Source organism: Dipodomys merriami, unplaced genomic scaffold (genome assembly GCF_024711535.1).
Source record: "Dipodomys merriami isolate MVZ:Mamm:240054 unplaced genomic scaffold, mDipMer1.0.p SCAF_3501, whole genome shotgun sequence".
Classification (NCBI taxonomy): domain Eukaryota; kingdom Metazoa; phylum Chordata; class Mammalia; order Rodentia; family Heteromyidae; genus Dipodomys; species Dipodomys merriami.
In genome coordinates, this window is record NW_027205051.1 from 1 (window position 1) to 17520 (window position 17520).

Below are 17520 nucleotides of genomic sequence, written 5' to 3' on the forward strand. Positions count from 1 at the left end.
AACAAGAGGTGTCAGCAGGGCATTCCAAGGCAATAAGGGGTTGTAGGGAGTTATCAAACTGGCTGGGTCTTAAAGGGCATTCCAGAGCAGTTAAAGCTTAGCAGGGAGTTTCCTGGCTAGTTGGGTTCTGATAAGCTGTAGCTGGGATAATTGGTGGTCTGGGTTTGTTCACAGGGTCTGTTTATCTTGGGCCAGCTTGGTCATCTCCTGAAGTTTGTGGGGACCCAAGGCCAGCTATAGTACAAAGTGGGGCCTGACTTCAAAGTAGCTTTGTTCAAGTAATCTATGGTTTAGCAGTTTCAGCACAAACAAGACGGTTTCTGAAATTCAGGTGGGCCCAAGGTTAATATGAGCAGCAGAAGGGTTACTGCTTCTAAACGAAGCCACTTTTAACTCTTCAATGTCTCATATCCACACTAGCCCCTTCCATATCCCAGGATAGTTCTTGTGTCCTGGATTCCTCTTCCCTCACTCCCTCCCTTCTTCCCTTCCTCCCTTCCTCCCTTCCTCCCTTCCTCCCTTCTTCCCTTCCTCCCTTCCTCCCTTCCTCCCTTCCTCCCTTCCTCCCTTCCTCCCTTCCTCCCTTCCTTCCTTCCTTCCTTCTTTCCCTCCTCTTCCCTCATCCCCTTGCCCCCTCTCCCCTTCCCATTTCCTTCCTTCCTTTTTTTCCCCTTCAGGAGTTGAGACTAGAACTCCAGGCATCACTTTGTCAACCAAGCTTTTTTTCTCAAGGCTGATGTTCTCCCACTTGAGCCACACCTGCACTTCCAGCTTTTTTTCTGTTTCATTGGAGATAAGAGGCTCATGGACTTTTCTGAAGAAACTGCCTTTAAATCATGATTGTCAGCCTTCAGCCTCCTGACTAGCTTGGATGACAGGTGTGAGTCACCAGTACCAATCTAGCTCTACTTTCTTTACCAATTCAATCTAATCCATAACTTTTAACACACTGAGTTTGGGTGGTGGCCAGTGTCATATTCACCATAGGCCTGAGCCCCCTTCCTTCCACTCTGAGAATCTCTTAACAGTTGGCCATCTGATATATTGGTGGATCCTCCTCTTCGGTGGTGCTGGGGATCTTGCAATGGGACAGTCCAGATGGGGTGACATGTCATCACTTACTGATGTATTCTTTTTTTTTTTTTGTCGGTCGTGGGGCCTGAACTCTGGGCCTGGGCGCTGTCCCTTAGCTCTTCAGCTCAAGGCGAGCGCTCTACCACTTGAGCTACAGCGCCACTTCCGGTTTTCTGGTGGTTTTATTGGAGATAGGAGTCTCACGGTCTCTCCTGCCCGGGCTGGCTTTGAACCGCGATCCTCAGATCTCAGCCTCCTGAGTAGCTAGGATTACAGGCGTGAGCCACCAGCGCCCGGCTACTGATGTATTCTGACAGTGCCTTAATTTCATATTTTTTAAGGAGCCTCTCCCTGCCTTCCAGCAACTCAACACTGGATCCCACAAAACTGGCTCCAGCCTCAGTGATGGCTGTGATTCTTCTTGCCTGGTGCCTTCATGGTCTGCAGAGGTGTCAGGAGCCAGCAGCTGAAGAGCAGTCTGCAGCTTTGAATGAGGTGATGTACAGATTACTTACTCCTCAAACTCTTTCTGTACCTAAGTGTGTAACTTTAGCATGCATTTCAGTGCACTTTTTTTTTTTTTTTTTTTTGGTCATGGAACCTGAATTCTGGGCCTGGGCACTATCCCTCTGCTTTTTTTTTTTTTTTTTTTTAATAATTTTTTATTGTGAAAATACCGTACAGAGGGGTTAGAATTACATGAGCAAGGTAATAAGTACATTTCTTATCAAGTATTGTTGCCTCCTCCTTTGTTTTTCCCCTCCCATCCCTCCCCTCACATCTCCTTATCCCTCAGATCTTCATCTCAAGGCTAGTGCTCTGCCATTTGAGCCACAGTGCCCCTTTTGGCTTTTTCTCTTATGTGGTGCTGAGGATCAAACCCAGGGCCTTATGCATGCAAAACCAGCACTCTACCACTGAGCCACCTTCCCATCCCCTCATTGCACATCTTAAAATGCAACTTGTAGTATTTGAGGCACAAAAATGGTGTTTACTCTGAATTCTAAGATTCCTAAATAGTTAACTTATTTATGCCCCAGAAATTGATATCATTACCTCAACTAAGTAAATGACTAGTAGTATTAGCCAATAGATGAATTCAGGCCCACTGAATTTAATATCAGAAGCAATGCAGAGGCACAGAGGCTTGTAATTAGGGTGGGCGCTAGTCTCTCATGCCTGTAATCTTAGCTGTTGAGGAGACTGAGATCTGAAGATCATTGTTTTGAAGCCAGCCCAGGCAGGAAAGTCCATGAGACATTTATTTCCAGTTAGCCAAGGAAAAGCTGGAAGTGGCCAAGTGCTGGTGGCTCACACTTGTAATCCTACCTACTCAGGAGGCTGCATCTGAGGATCAAGGTTCAAAATGAGCCTGGACAGGAGAGGCCATGAGACTCCTATCTCCAGTAAGCCACTGGAAAACCAGAAGTGGCACAGTAGCTTAAATGGTAGAGTGCTTGCCTTGAGCGGAAGAGCTGAGGGATAGTGCCCAGGCCCAGAGTTCAAGCCCCACAACCAACAACAACAAAACACTAGAAGTGGTGCTATGGTTCAATGGTAGGGTGCTAGCCTAGAGCAAAATAAGTTCCAGGGCAGTGCCAGGCCCTGAGTTCAATTTCTAGGGCTGACGCAGAAAAAGGCTTATTCTTAGTTTAACCTTCTCCTGTTGCTATCTGGAAAGTATTAATATTTGAACAAAAGGTGCTGTGTTGTCACTTTGTACTGGGCCCCTCTACCCTGTGGCTAGTCCTGAGGAAGGTTCATGTGCCTCATCCCTGCTACATTGTGTGCTTGCTCTATCATGGAATCTCGGTAAGTGTGGGGGAGTGTCAGCTGGTCCTGAAGTAGTGAGCTCCCCATCCTTGGAAGAATTCAAAGTTGAAACTGGAGGAAATTGGAATGCCAGATGGGAGGAGTTAGAGTAGGCAATCCTTAGGATCTGAGTTCCTATGAACCCTGATTGTAGGATTCTGTAACTTATCCTTCTACAATGTTACTGAATGTCAGAAAATAGAGGAGATGAGGACCGAGGAAAATGGTCTAGTGTGTAGGATTCTGCAAGTACGAGGAACTTGGAGTTATTTCCTTACTGTTGGCAGTAGTACTGGGCTGCTGACCCTCTGCTCTCCCCAATGTTATCTGTATGGGAGAAGCTCTGTTCTAGTGCTGAAAGTTCTCCTCTTGGTCAAAGGTCACAGCAGTGACACTAGAAGTGCTAGTGTCCTCCTTCTGAGGCCTAGCAATTACTTGCCCAGCACCTTTGTTTGCTAAAGAGGGGAGTGTGTGTGTGTGTGTGTGTATTTGCATGTGTGTGTGCATTGGTAAACAGGATGGACTGGAGGGCAGGAAGAACAAATGACACTCCAGACCTCCTGCCATGTATGTGACATTCCTTCTCAATGTTGGAACTTTAGGCAAGTTATTTTCATCTCTTTTCCCCTCACTTTCTGCCTCTGGAAAAGGGATCTGAGAGAATGAATTTTAGCAACTTGACTCAATTTTTAGAGATTTTCATTAATAACACAATTTATACAGCACTTTGTGTTTTTCAAAGAACTTTTCACATATGTGAGCTCACCAAAATTGTCTTAACAATGAGAAGGTGGTATTTGCACCATTTAAGTGATAAAGGAACAAAGGCCAAAAAGACAGTGGGTGGCAAAACTAGGCCTCTATGTCCACCATTTCATATAGGGATCTTGGCTATTTTCTAAAAGTTTATCCTTTTGTTCATTGAGCTAATAATGACAGGTTCCCATAATGTGATACTCACATAGTCCCTAGGCTGCTCCTGTGCACAAGGATTGTTTTTCTAAGACAGGATCTGTCCATGTAGCCCATGTTTACCTCATACTCTTAGTGTTCTTCTTGCCTCTGTTTCCTGAGTACCACAATACATGGCCACAGGGATGGTTTTTGCTGAGGTCCTCCATCCTTCTCTGGTCTGCTTTGACTGGGAATGTAGCAGGGTGAGAGCCAAGCCCTGAGTTCTAAAGTTAGATACCTTCTGTTCACATCTCCCAATTTGTCCTGTAGCTGAGTGGCCTGGACAAATGACCTTTTGGGACCTGATTTTTTTCATGTGTAAAAGAATGGTAAACTTAGCTTCTTTCATGCAGGGCTGGTGCTATACCACGAAAGCTTTACCTCTACTTCCTACATTTCTTTCTAGTTAATTAGAGATAAGAGTCTCATAGATTTTCCTGCCTGCATTGGCCATGAACCATAATTTAATGATCTTAGCCTCCTGAGTAGCTAGGATTACAGGTATGAGCCACTAGCATTGGGATATTAGGCATATTTTTAAAATTAGCTTTTAGGCTTGGAATTGTAGGCTTCTTTGGTTTTCTTTTTAGTATCTGTTAAGTAATTTTCAAGGTACTGCCTGAAGTCCCAGGGAGCCCCTGTGAACCTACTTGAAAGAAGATCTCATCACTTAAAAAACAAAACAAAAAAGAGAACCACCAGGAAAAAAAAAAACACCCTGCATAACACCTCTGTGAACATGGGAAAGCAAAGAAGGTAAGTTATGATATCCACTTCTTGCTGCCATTTGGTATTTTGCAAACTGCCACTGCTATTAACAGTCACTTTTGAGTATTTATGATCTTGCAGTTAGTTGGAGCACTTTGATTCTCATAAGAAAAACAGGTTCACATTTAGAAAATGTGCCCTACAAGTAGCTGAGATCCCTCAGGGAGGCTGATGGATGGGGCCCACACAGGGGAAGGAAATGCAGCCACCTCGCCAGCCTGCAGAACTTTGCCTTTTCCACACACCCTAGTTGGAAGCTGTTTTTGTTTGTTGTGGTGGTGGTTGTTTGTTTTTGTGTTTTTTTTCCAGTCTTGGTATTTGAACCCTGGACCTGGGTGCTATCCCTTAGCTCTTCAGCTCAAGGCCAGCACTCTACCACTTGCTGCTTCCAGCTTTTTCTGTTCATGTGGTGCTGAGGAATTGAACCCAAGTTCTCATGCATGTGAGGCAAGCACTCTATTACTGAGCCACCTTCCTAGCCCCTTGAAAGCTGTGTGTTTATGTCTGGATCCTTACCCTGCCAGGGATGGACTTTCTGTGTGGCTCTGGCATAGTGTCCCATGGCAAAAGGACATGTAGCTAAATACCAAACCACTTTCCACACATATGTCCTTGCACCACACCAGCCACAATGCTAGCAAAGACCAGAAGCTGGTCTTTGAATTTATCCCAGAGTCCTAAACTGGTTCTTGGTGTGTGCAGGATAGAAGGGAGAGTTTTGGATCTGGCCAGTGTTGAAGCATCAGCCCAAGTAGAGCACCAGATCCTAAACTAGAAATTGGGAAAACACTGGCTCCCACTTTGGGCCTCAGTTTTGACTCTCGCTACATGATGCTCTGAGGTCCATGAGGTGCTTCAGTGCCAAATTATACAGGACTTGTGTTCAAGAGAAGTTGGGGTTTCCAGAGAAGGAGAATTGCATTTTAGGATTATTAGTTGTTTTTTTGTTGTTTTGGTGGTGGTCGTGAGGCTTAAACTCTTTGCCTGAGCGCTGTCCCTGTGCTCTTCAACTTAAGGTCAGCGCTCTACCTCTTGAGCCACAGCACCACTTCTGAGCATTGCATTTCAGTGACAAATTTACAAAGGTCTTGTCACTGTACATGTAAAGAAAGCATCATCAGCTTGTCAGTGAGAATCTTTTCACCAAGTGGATATGAGGGAAGGTTGGGGTTCCTACTGTGTCTGTGAGACTTTAGCTGGGCTCTGGGTCTTCTCAGGCTTGTTTCTACTTCTGTAAAATCCTTCCAGGAAACCTCTTCACATTGAGTTGCTATGGCTTCTTGGGCTCCTCTTGGCTGTGACAGCTTCTGACACTGCCCTTGTTTGGGGGCAGCTTGGATGGTTTTGAGGAGCCCTAGTCAGACATGCTTTAGAATCTGTTGGGATTCATCTCATGTGTTTTTGATTTTAGATTGAAGTTCATGGATTTGGGAGGAGAAAACCAGAGAAGTAAATGCCATTCTTAGCACAAAGTTGATGTATTTTCACTGTCAATTTGACCTTGATCACCTAGTCCGTGGGCCTTCATAGTTCTCCAATGCCAAAAATCTTTTTCTTCCTTTTTTAAACTTTACTCCCCCCCCCCCACCTCCCAATCTATCTCTTTCTGTGTCAGTACTAGAGCTTAAACTCAATGCCTGGGTGCTGTCCTTTAGCTTTTTCATTCAAGGCTGGTACTCTACCACTTAAGCCATACCTCCAATTTAGGGTTTTGCTGATGAATTAGAGGTAAGGGTCTCTTTGATGTTTCTGTTTGTGTTGGATTTGAACTTCTATCCTTAGATCTCAGCTTCCTGCATAGTTAGGCATGCCCATCTCTTTTGAGAAGACCTGGTGATGTAACATATTATTGACTGTTTGCTGTGCACCTGGTAAAGTGTTGTGTGGCAGGGCTATGAAGACACTCAAGACATCATCTGTGCTCAAGTATCCCAAGAATGAACTGCAGCTCAGATGTGTGCAACAGCGCTCTCAGCGCACTGGGGAATGTGCATTGATAGTGTTCATAGGACTTCAAGGAAGTTAGTTACCTGACCAGGCTTTCCAATTTCCTGATTTTGTGCTTTAAATGAATTTCCATGATTCCCTTCCATTTCCTTCAAACCATAATATTTTTTTTTGGTTGGTTGTGGGGCTTGAACTCTGGGCTGGGACACTGTCCTTGTGCTCTTCAGCTCAAGGCGAGAAATCTACTGCTTGAGCCACAGTGCCACTTCTGGTTTTCTAGTGGTTTATTGGAGATAGTAGTCACACGGACTTTCCTTCCTGGGATGGCTTTGAACCTCGGTTCTCAGATCTCAGCCTCCTGAGTAGCTGGGATTACAGGCAGGAGCCACCAATGCCTGGCAAACCATAACATTTTAAATGTTACAAGAGAGAGAGAAAATTACAGAAGCTAGCATATTTCTTTTGGAGACATACCCAGAGACTCATTATTTTTAAGCATTTTCTTAGCACTTCTTGTGTTGAAAGCATTTTTAACTCATTAATTAGTAATCCACATTAATATATAGATGGAATTAATCTATTCCAGACAGAAGTTTGTCTTGAGGAAATACAAAAAACTTAAGTACTATTCCTTTCCACCTGTATCTTCTCTCTCCTCCCCTCCACCACACTTTATCTTGTTCATTATTTAGATTATTGCTCTGATCATTACACTCTGATTGAGCGCCACAAGTGTCCTTGGAGCTTCCACAAAGTTTGGGTTGGGTGTCTTCCCACTCTTCTGGACTCCAGGCTGTACATGGGTCTGCTTTGGGGACTCATTAGCACTTGAAAATGAAATTGGCCTCATAAATAGTCATCCTCAGGAAACAACGGGCTCTCCCATTTTTATTTTAGTTGCATTCAGCTGAAAACCTCTTAGCTTGTATTCTTGTTTGAGGAGAGTTTTTTTTTTTTCCTCCTTTTTTCCTTCTTGCGGATCCTAGGGCTTGAATGCAGGGCTAGGTCTTAAATGCAAGGCCAGGAGATTTTGTTTGTTTGTTTTTTGTTTGTTTTTCCTCAAGGCTGGTGTTCTACCACTTGAGTCCCAGCTCCACATCTGGCTTTTTGGTGGTTATTTGGAGCTATGTGTCTCAAAGACTTACCTTTCTTTCTGAGCTGGCTGAAAACCATGATCCTCAGATCTTAGCCTCCTGAGTAGCTAGGATTTCAGGTATTAGCCACTAGTATCTGGCTAGGAGGTTAGTTTTTACCTTCAGAAAAAAAATCTCCATAACATGACTACCATTTATGTCTCTCTTTGGAACAAGGGCTCCCCTGTCCTTGTATTTGATCAAGATGATAATTTTCCACCTTGTACAGATAAGGAAATTGAGGACCATGAGGAGCAATCTCAAGATTGGTAAAAGTCAGAGCTGATATACATCTCCAAAGCTCTCCCCTTCCTATATTTCTTTGGTTCACCATTCTGGGCCTTCCCAGTGTGGTGCTCATGTTCACCCACAGTGGGCTGTCTGTCTTCCTCTGCTGCTGGCCTCTGGTGGAGAAGCTTGCAGAGGATGTGATGGTCTCCTGATTATACTCTTGTCTTCATTTTGTCACCTGGTGATCTGTTTCAGGAGCTGCCTGTCTATGGGCCCCCCTGTCCTCTTCCTTCCTTCCTGTCCTGGCACAAAGGAGCCACTCTTGGTACTAAGATTGCTGTGACATCAGATATGTAGAGAATCAGCCTATTGTCCATGTGGGGTCATAGATCTGAGGATACTATCCCTGACCTCTGGGAGCTCTTAGTGTTATCAGAGAAGAGCTGCCTTGTCCTCCTGGAGTCCCCTTCATTAGCTCCTTTTCTTTCTGCCCTTACAGGTCATGCCTGTTTCAGTAAGTAGTTATTATATGACAGGTCTCATGCTCACAGACTGCTATCTGTGACAACCTACTCATTAGGAGGTGAAATCATTGTTCCTCTTACCAGATAGGGAATCAATTGTTTAAGGGCTGGGCGCCAGTGGCTCATACCTGTAATCCTAGCTACTCAGGAGGCTGAGATCTGAGGATCATGGTTCAAAGCCAGCCCAGGAAGGAAAGTCCATGATGCTCTCATCTCCAATAAACCACTAGAAACCCAGAAGTGGCACTGTGACTCAAGCAGTAGAGCACTTGCCTTGAGCTGAAGAGCTGCGGGATAGTGCCCAAGCTCAGAGTTCAGGACCCCTGACCAAAAAATAAATAAATAAAAATAAATAAATAAATAAAAAATAAAGAATCATTTAAGGAAGGGGCTAAGAAAAAGAAAATACAGCTAAGAAAAAAAGAGAGCAGCAGAGATTCCTAATCTCCATATCTAATAGATATAAAAAACATTCAAAAAAAACATTAAAAAAACAGATTGTACCCAGGTGCGGGTGGCTCACCACTGTAATCCTAGCAATTCAAGAGTCTGAGATCTGAGGGTCCTGGTTTGAAGCCAACCTGGAAAGAAAAGTCTGTGAGGCTCTTTATCTCCAATTAACCTGCAAAAAGCCAGAACTGGAGGTATGGCTCAAATGGTATAGCACTAGCCTCGAGCAGAAAAAGCTTAAGGAAGGGCTAGGAAGGTGGCTCAGTGGTAGAGCGCTTGTCTTGCATGCATGAGGCCCTAGTTCCATTCCTCAGCACCACATAAGTAATAAAAAAAAAAGCCAGAAGTGGTGCTGTGGCTCAAGTGGTAGAGTGCTAGCCTTGATCTGAAGAGCTAAGGGACAGTGCACAGGCCCAGAGTTCAGGCCCCATGACCAGACCCAAAACAAAAAACAAAAACAAAAAAGCTTAGGGATAGTTCAGTCCCCAGTTGAGTGGGGCTCAGTGTCCCAGCTCTGAGTTCACTCTCCAGTACTTGCACCAAAATAGGAATAATATTAATAATTACTTAAGAAGGAACAGGAAATACTTAGGATGTGGTAGATGTTTGAATCCTGAAGCTCCCTGTTGAGTTGCCTTGTTTCCCTTGTAGTACTGTTGCAGTGGTGTGTGTGTGTGTGTGTACACAAGTAACCCTATTAGTTATTCTATTGTGACCGTTAGGACCCATGAGCAAGAACTATTATAAGAAAACAGAAGTGTTGAACAATATGCTGTAAGCTACAACAGTAGATGGCCAAGCCAGATGGACCCCAGGTATCATTGATTCTGGACTGTGCACAGTTAACCAATCACAGACAGTATTGGCTCCTTGGTTAAACCCCAGAGAAAAAGCTGCTTTGCTAGGGATGCTGCAAGATAGACTGGCCAAGTGAATATCCTGTGTTAAAACAGGGAGAGGCAAGTCAGTAAGGTGAGGGCTATGCAATGCTCTGAAGGAAATGGGCATAAGTGAGAGCACCTGTCCTAAAGGGGCTTGTGGTATTAGTCTTTCCCCACACCACCATCCTAGAAGTTGTCCCTCAGCTTTTTGCTCAAGGTTAGCACTCTGCTACTTGAGTCATAGCTCCACTTCTGGCTTTTTTGTTGCTTTATTGGAGATAAGGAACCTCATTGACTTTTCTGCCTAGGATGGCTTCAAAGCATGGTCCTCAGATCTCAGCATCCTGATTAGGATTACAGGCATGCGCCATGGGCACCCATCTATAATGCTGTTCTTAATGGCAGTGGCAGTCAGACAGGGCCTTCATCCGTGTCTTATTATATGGTCTCATCCTAATAGGTCCTGTCCTCAGGCTAGAGTGTAGGGGACTGACTGGAAATCTCAGGCCTGGCCACAGTGACAATTGAGTGAGTTACATTTCTTGAATTTGGATGCAGGCCACCTGCTTTGCTTCTTGGGTTTCTGCTTTCAAGTGCTCTGCTGGACTATACCTGGGGTCTCTGGTGAGACGCCTGGGTGAATGTGGGCACTTTTCAGAATGGCTTAGAAGCAGCTCTTGGTGGCTTTGCAGCTTGGCTTTCATTTCTGGCATGACAGTGCATTGGGAAGGTTCTGGATCGAGTCAGGCTTAGCTTTGGGCTCAGTCTCTGCCACATGCTAGCTCTTTCTTCCATTCCAGATGAGTCACTGTCCATCTTAGGCTGCCCTGTCCTGTCTCCTCCTCATATACCTGTCTCTGACTTGGGGCCAGGGATCTGATGAAGAAATTCTCTTCAGACAAATAGAGATTCCCTGGAAGGAAATTGATCATGTAAAGCTGGTTTCTCCACTGGCAGTTGTTTAATTTTATTTCCCTTTCATTTTTCTTCCTCTTCTCAGGGATCACTGCCTATAAGAACTTGATAGCAACTAGACTTAGATGGTTAAATGTAAATTGGAGCTGGCTTCTGAAACTCCAGGTGAGTTTCTTCAGGCCTGGGAGATTTTTCAGAGCCCTATGCACCTAATGCATTTTAGCCTTTATTTTTATTTTTCACCTATATTTTTTTTCTTGTATTACTTCTAGATGCCTTTTATTTTCCCTTAGGACTCAAGCATAATTTTGGTTGCTTTTAGGTGTAATTATAGAAGGCCTAACTCATTTCAGTGAGAGGAAGATTTATTATTTCACATAATAATAACCACAGTGGGGCTGGGGGGTTATCCAGGGGAAGGGCGCACGCCTGGCACGTGTGCAAGGCCCTGGGTTCAGTCCTCAGCCCTGGAAAAAAAAAGAAAAAAATAATAACCATAGCACAAGGGAGACGGTAGAATTCATTAATTCAGTGGCTCAGTACTGTCTTCTTTTTTTGTCTTTTGTTTTGTGAGCCATGGGGCTTGAACTCTGGGCCTGGGCTTTGTCCCTGAGCAACTCAGCTCAAGGCTAGCACTCTACCACTTTAGCCACAGGGCCACTTCTGATTTTCTGGTGGTTTATTGGAGATAAGAGTTTCGCAGGTTTTCCTGCCTGGGCTGGCTTTGAACCATGATCCTCAGATCTCAGCTTCCTGAGTAGATAGGATTACAGGCCTGAGCCACTGGCACCTAGTCTGTCTTCTTATATTTATATTCCTACCATCTTTTGAATTGACCATACTGGGTATATTCTCCACAGGCTAAAGCTCATCATCCCAAGTTGGCTGTTGCAGCACCAGACATCCCATGTAAACACAGAAACCAACAGAATGGATGATGAGACAAAATTGGGATTTGTTTGCAAAGAGGACTGAGAAGTGACCACTGAGGTGGTATCTATCCTTGATGAGAAACATATACCTTTTCTCTTTTGCTTGACAGGTTAAGAACAAATATCTTGTCATGGCATAATGAGATTACATACTGTGCCCTCAACTATTATTTCCTCATTTTATTTCCTTCTGCTCTCTACACTAGAAGGCCAAACAAGACCACTAGCTATTGTCAGAACTATGTACACCTCATTTTTACCTCCTTGTTCTAGGCAGGCTGAGCCTGTGCCTGAACCACACCCTGCCCATGTGGCCTGCCCTGCAGCTGTAGCATAAGACAAAAACGGCTAGAGTCAACAGTACTAGCAGAGCCTCTCCCTTGTTCCCTCCCAAGTATGTATTTTGAAAACAATCTTTTTATTTTATTTTTTTTAATTTAATTTAATTTTATTTGTGAACATACTGTACAGAGGAGTTACAATTACGTGGGCAGGATAATGCATACATTTCTTACCAAGCATTGCAGCCTCCTCCTTTGTTTACCCTTCACATCCCTTCCCAGCCTCCCCCCTCCCCCCCAATCTTTTTATTTTTATTGCAAGATAAAACAGAAAATATAGCTGGCACTTGTAATCCTAACTCATCAGCAGGCTGAGATTTTAGGATTAAGTTTCAAAGCTAGCTTGGGCAGGAAAGTCTGTGAGACTCTTCTTTCCAACAAACCATCAAAAAGCCTGAAGTAAAGTGGTGGCTCAAGTGGTAGAGTGCCAGCCTTGAGCAAAACAGCTAAGAGACAGTGTCCAGGTCTTGAGTTCAAGCCTCAGAACTGGCACTCCCACTCAGGATCCATCCAGGATCCTGCTTTCCCTTGATCTGTCAGACCTCCTCTGCCTCCTCCAGTCTGTGACATTTCCACTGTCTTTTCTTTAGTATGAGCTTGACACTTTTGAAAAGGGCAGCTACTGATCCTGTGGGAAGCCTTCCAGTGTGACTTGGGTGGGTGTTTTTTTACTTTGGCTGGTCCTGGGGCTTGAACTCGGGGCCTGGGTGCTCTCTTTGAGCTAGTTATAGGCTATCACTCTACCACTTGGAGCTACAGCACCCACTTCCAGTTTTCTGGTGTTCACTGGAGATATGAATGTCACAGACTTTTCTCTCTGGGCTGGCTTTGGACCAACATCCTCAGATCTGAGCCTCCTTATTGGCTAGAATTCCATGGGTGAGCCACTGGAACCCAGCTAGGCATATATTGGTTTCCTTGTTTGTTTGTGCCCAATTTTATAACTGAATGAGAAAGCTCAGTTATGTCATATCAATTTCTGGTGTCTCATTGCCTGGATGTATCTTTGGTCATCTACTTAAGGTGATCCTTGCCAGTATTTTTCAGGATGAGGCCATTGTTTCTTACATGATAATTGGCAAATAACATGAGTCTATAGTTCAATTGTAAAGAGATTTTCTTCAAAGAGTATCTCTGTGCAGGTTTAGCTTAGGAAACAGATGGGAACCAGATGCTTTGCTTGAGATGGACATGGGCCAGGTTGGTATTCCAGCAAGATCTTCTGCCTCATCTCTAAATGGCCCAGCTTGTGAAGTGCCTCAAGTTCTGTTTGAGAACCTAGCCTGATGTTGGAGATTTGCCTATAAGCTTTTCTGCAAGATAGTTTCCTTCCAAACTGACATTCACAAAGTGAGTTAGGTTTAATATAAGCAACACAAAATGGAACTGGTATCAAGCAGCATTTATTTAGTGTCTCTGTGTATCTACTACTATGTTAAATCTAAGGACGGTGAAAGTCATAGTCTGTGTCCATGAATCCAGCACCTTTTCTTCAAAGTATGATCCTTTGAGCTCCTGTTCTGACACAATTGTTTAACTACATTGTTTTTACTGTTCTCTTTAAATAGATTTTCACCTGTGACACTCATCTTCAGTGAAACACCAAAAAAAATCTGGAAGTGGAGCTGTGGTTCAAGTGGCTAGGCCCTAGGTTAGAACAAAAAAGCTCAAGAGCAATGCCCAGGCCTTGGGTTCAAGCCCCAGAAATGAGGTAAGAGGAAATTAGCAGCTACTAGATAAAACAGAAGGTTAAGAGGCCAGAGCTAGAGTGGCTCAAGCCTACGATTATAACTACCTAAGGAAGTTGAGATCTGAGGATCCAGATTTGAAGCCAGCCCAGGCAGACAAATCGGAGACTTATCTGGGGAAGGTTTATTTAGAATGATGGCTCTACTGAAACCACTGAAGCAGTAGAAAACATAGATTCTCTTTTTTTCTCTCCTGTCTCCCTTATTCTTGTTCTTCTTTTCTTCTTTCTCTCTGCTTCCTTTCTCTCCTAGCACATGCTAGGCTAGACATCTAACCACTGTGTTTGATACCCAGCCACATGTTTGGATTTTTACATAATCCAATTCTCTCCAGGTGCCGGTGGCTCATGCCTGTAATCCTAGCTACTCAAGAAGCTGAGATCCAAGAATCAGGGTTCAAAGCCAGCCCTGGCAGGAAAACCTGTAAAACTCTTATCTCCAATAAACCACCAGAAAACCGCAAGTGGCGCTGTAGCTCAAATGGTAGAGTGCTAGCCTTGAGCTGAATTGCTCAGGGACAGTGCCCAGCCCCAGAGTTCAAGCCTCAAGACTGCCAAAAAAAAAAATCCAATCTCTTTACCTCTGAAAAGTTCCATTTTCCTTATATTTATAAACTTATACCTTTCTAGCTCCACAACTCCAGACTTCACACATTTACACTACTGAAGGATAAATAATGAGATGCATCTTTTTTAATGAGGGAAGGGGGACTCATCTTAAAAACCACAAATCAAAGCATCTTACTAGTCTGCTTAGAAACCTACTGTCTTTTCCCATTAAGTTCCATATTAAGAGTTAAAACTATCCTGAGCTGGGCATAGGTGGCTAATGCCTGTAATCCTAGCTACTCAGGAGTCTAATGTTTTGGGGGCCAGAAAATCTGAGATTCATCTCCAATTAACCACACACACACACACACACACAGAGAGAGAGAGAGAGAGAGAGAGAGAGAGAGAGAGAGAGAGAGAGAGAGAGAGAGAGAGAGAGAGAGAGAGAGACAACTTTATCCCATCTCATAAGCTCGACGAGCCAGGTGTTCAAGTCCCAGACCTCCTTTTTGCAAACCTCCTCCCCCTCATTTTTTTGTGCCAGTCCTAGGGCTTAAACTCAGCATCTGGGCACTGACGTTGTGCTTCTTTTGCTCAAGATTAGTGCTCTACAATTTGAGCCACAGCATCACTTCTGGCCTTTTCTGTGTATGTGGTACTGAGGGATTGAACCCAGGGCTTCATGCATGCCAGGCAAGCCTCTATCACTAAGCCACATTACAATCCCCTTGACCCGTTTTTTTGCAGCATTTTTTTGTTTTTCTTTTCTTGGATTATTAAAATTTGTTAAGGCCTTTGCATTTGCTAGTTAGTCCTCCCTCACCTTCTCCTGCCCAATTCATATAACTAAACGTCCTTGCAAACACTTTGCTACTGGCCTGGACAGCCCTGTTCTGCCCATTTGGGCCTTGCCAATCAGTGGCTTGGGTAATCCCTGACCTCGGGATAGTTGGGAGGCTACTTAGCGCTCAGTACCTGTTGGAGGGTCAGATCTTCAAAAACACAAATGCAGATGGACACCCCCAGTCTCCTTTTCCCAGCTGACATCACTCCAGTGACTATGGTCAGCCAAACTTTAAACCACCCAGTTGGTGCCCAAACTCAATGAACCAGAGCCCAGCCACTTCAGACCAAAGAAAAACCCGGACCCAGAAGTATACCTGGCCAGACCCACCCCACAGGGGGAAGTATTTCCCAGGCATTGGGAGCACACTTTGTAGGCATCAGGAGTGGCTATGTGCTGGCTGGGTGCATGGTACTCCCCAAGTTGAGGTTGGCAGGAGCAAGTTGCTGGTAAGCCTTGATTGCTGAGAAGGGTAAAGGAGGGAAAAGGCAGCCTGATGGTAGGAGTGAGAGACACAAAGCATATGCATTTTGGTTCCTTAAAAATATGAATCCTTTTGGCTTATTTTTTCTTAATTTACTGGCATATTTCTCTTTTCCAATTCATCATAAAATACCCAGAAAACTTAGGAAACCATTAAATAATGCAATTGCACTTTCACCTACCTGTTATTTATTTATGTTTGCTGAGAGATGATGAATTTATTGAGAGTAGAGTATCTACATTCCTTCTACTAATAATATTAACAGTATAAACAATATAAACTCTTTGTCTTCCATCCTAACACATTCTAGATGATCTTTTATTTTCTTTTTTGGTTGGTCCTGGGGCCTGAACTCTGGTCTTGGGTGCTGTCCCTCAAGTCTTCAGCTTAGGGCTAGCACTCTACCACTTGAACCACAGTGCCACTTCGGGCTTTTTCTGCTTACGTGGTACTGAGGAATTGAACCCAGGGCCTCATGCATGCAAGGCAAGTACTGTACCACTGAGCCACCTGGCCAGCCCCTCTAAATGATTTTTAATCATGTAGATTCAAATTTAGATGGTGATGACCAAAGTATAGAGATTTCCATTGTTTCCTATTTCAGAGTATGTCTTAATATCATATGAAGTTAAATGAATTACATTTCTACAATGATATATTTTGTATTACATATAGTGCATGCATTACACATAGTATACAACACACACACACACACACAAACACACACACACACACACACACACACACACACACACACACACACACCTACAGCTTAGCTCCAAGGTATCTTAAAGTTGCCTTCTGATTTCATGCCTCGTGATTCTTTTTCTCTCTGGTATTTTAATGGCTCCAGGCAACTGGTATCATGTATACCTTTGAGCTTTCTCATGGATTGTTTTTATACCTTTGAACACTCTCTCTGGCATTTTCACCTGTCACAGTCTGATGTATGTCTCATGGCAGGTATTTGCAGATGACTATAGGGCTAATCAGTTAACATAAATGAGTGAATTGAATTCGAGTGCCAATTTTGAGGTGCAGGAGCATTGCCTAAAAGGACCAGTAGCTATTTGGCATGAAGTAGTTATTAACCAGTCACTATATAGCCTTTGTTGCTAGATCTTTCAGTTTTCAAGGGAAATTGGACACTTGCACTTTTGTATGAAGACTGGTTTTTAAACATGGAACTCATTTAAAAGTTTAGGCACTATATAGATAAATTAAAAACATCTCTAGGCTAGATTTGACACTCCAAGCTCTAGACTTGTGTTTGGTTCTTTGTGTATGAATCATGTCTCCTGATTCAAATGGGTGTTTTCCTTTCTGTTAGCATTTTTGGTATGTATCTTAATTATAGTAGTGTGCTGGTCTTTCTGCCTTAGTTGTTAATAAGTTTTTTAAATCTGTTTGAAACATTTGTTGTCATATATTGGCTCTTTCCTACATGTAATCCATCTCTCTATAAAATAGTTTATACATACCTGTGTGTATGGGTGAAGGAGGGTGAAAGAGAAAGAGAGAGAGCACAAGAGAAGAGTGAAGGAAAGAGGAGGAAATACATTTATTCTCTCATGGTATTTGATTCTCCTTCTCTTCTTCTGGAAGGAATTAGATTGGGTAATTGAATTGTTGCTTAAAAGTTGATCTGAGGTGCAGGGAATGTGGTTTAGTAATAGTGCTTGCCTACCATGCATGAAGCCCGTTGTTCAGTTCCTCAATACTACATACACAGAAAAATCCAGAAGTGAGGCTGTCTCTCAAGGGTTAGAGTGCTAGCCTTGAGCAAACAAAGCTCCAGGACAGTGCCTAGGCCTTGAGTTCCAGTTCCAGGACTGGCAAAAAAAATGTTAAAGTAGGAATTCAATGGATATAGCCAAATGGTGGAGCTCTTCCCTGGTATGTGTGGGGTCTTAAGTTCTATCACTAGCACTGTA

At 43.6% G+C, this 17520-nt stretch overlaps 1 long non-coding RNA gene across 3 annotated transcripts; it reads left to right on the top strand.

The window, feature by feature from the left end:
• The first annotated feature begins 618 nt into the window (after positions 1 to 618).
• On the top strand, positions 619 to 13669 carry LOC138804017 (uncharacterized). 3 transcript variants are annotated; one of them, XR_011365129.1, is made up of 5 exons: positions 619 to 4596; positions 10235 to 10302; positions 10775 to 10854; positions 11550 to 12015; positions 13531 to 13669. It is a non-coding gene; the product is annotated as an uncharacterized lncRNA (long non-coding RNA). The 3 variants fall into 3 exon arrangements; XR_011365128.1 differs by lacking the exon at positions 13531 to 13669 and having other exon boundaries at positions 11550 to 13515; XR_011365130.1 differs by lacking the exons at positions 10235 to 10302; positions 13531 to 13669 and having other exon boundaries at positions 11550 to 13515.
• The last annotated feature ends 3851 nt before the right edge of the window (positions 13670 to 17520 follow it).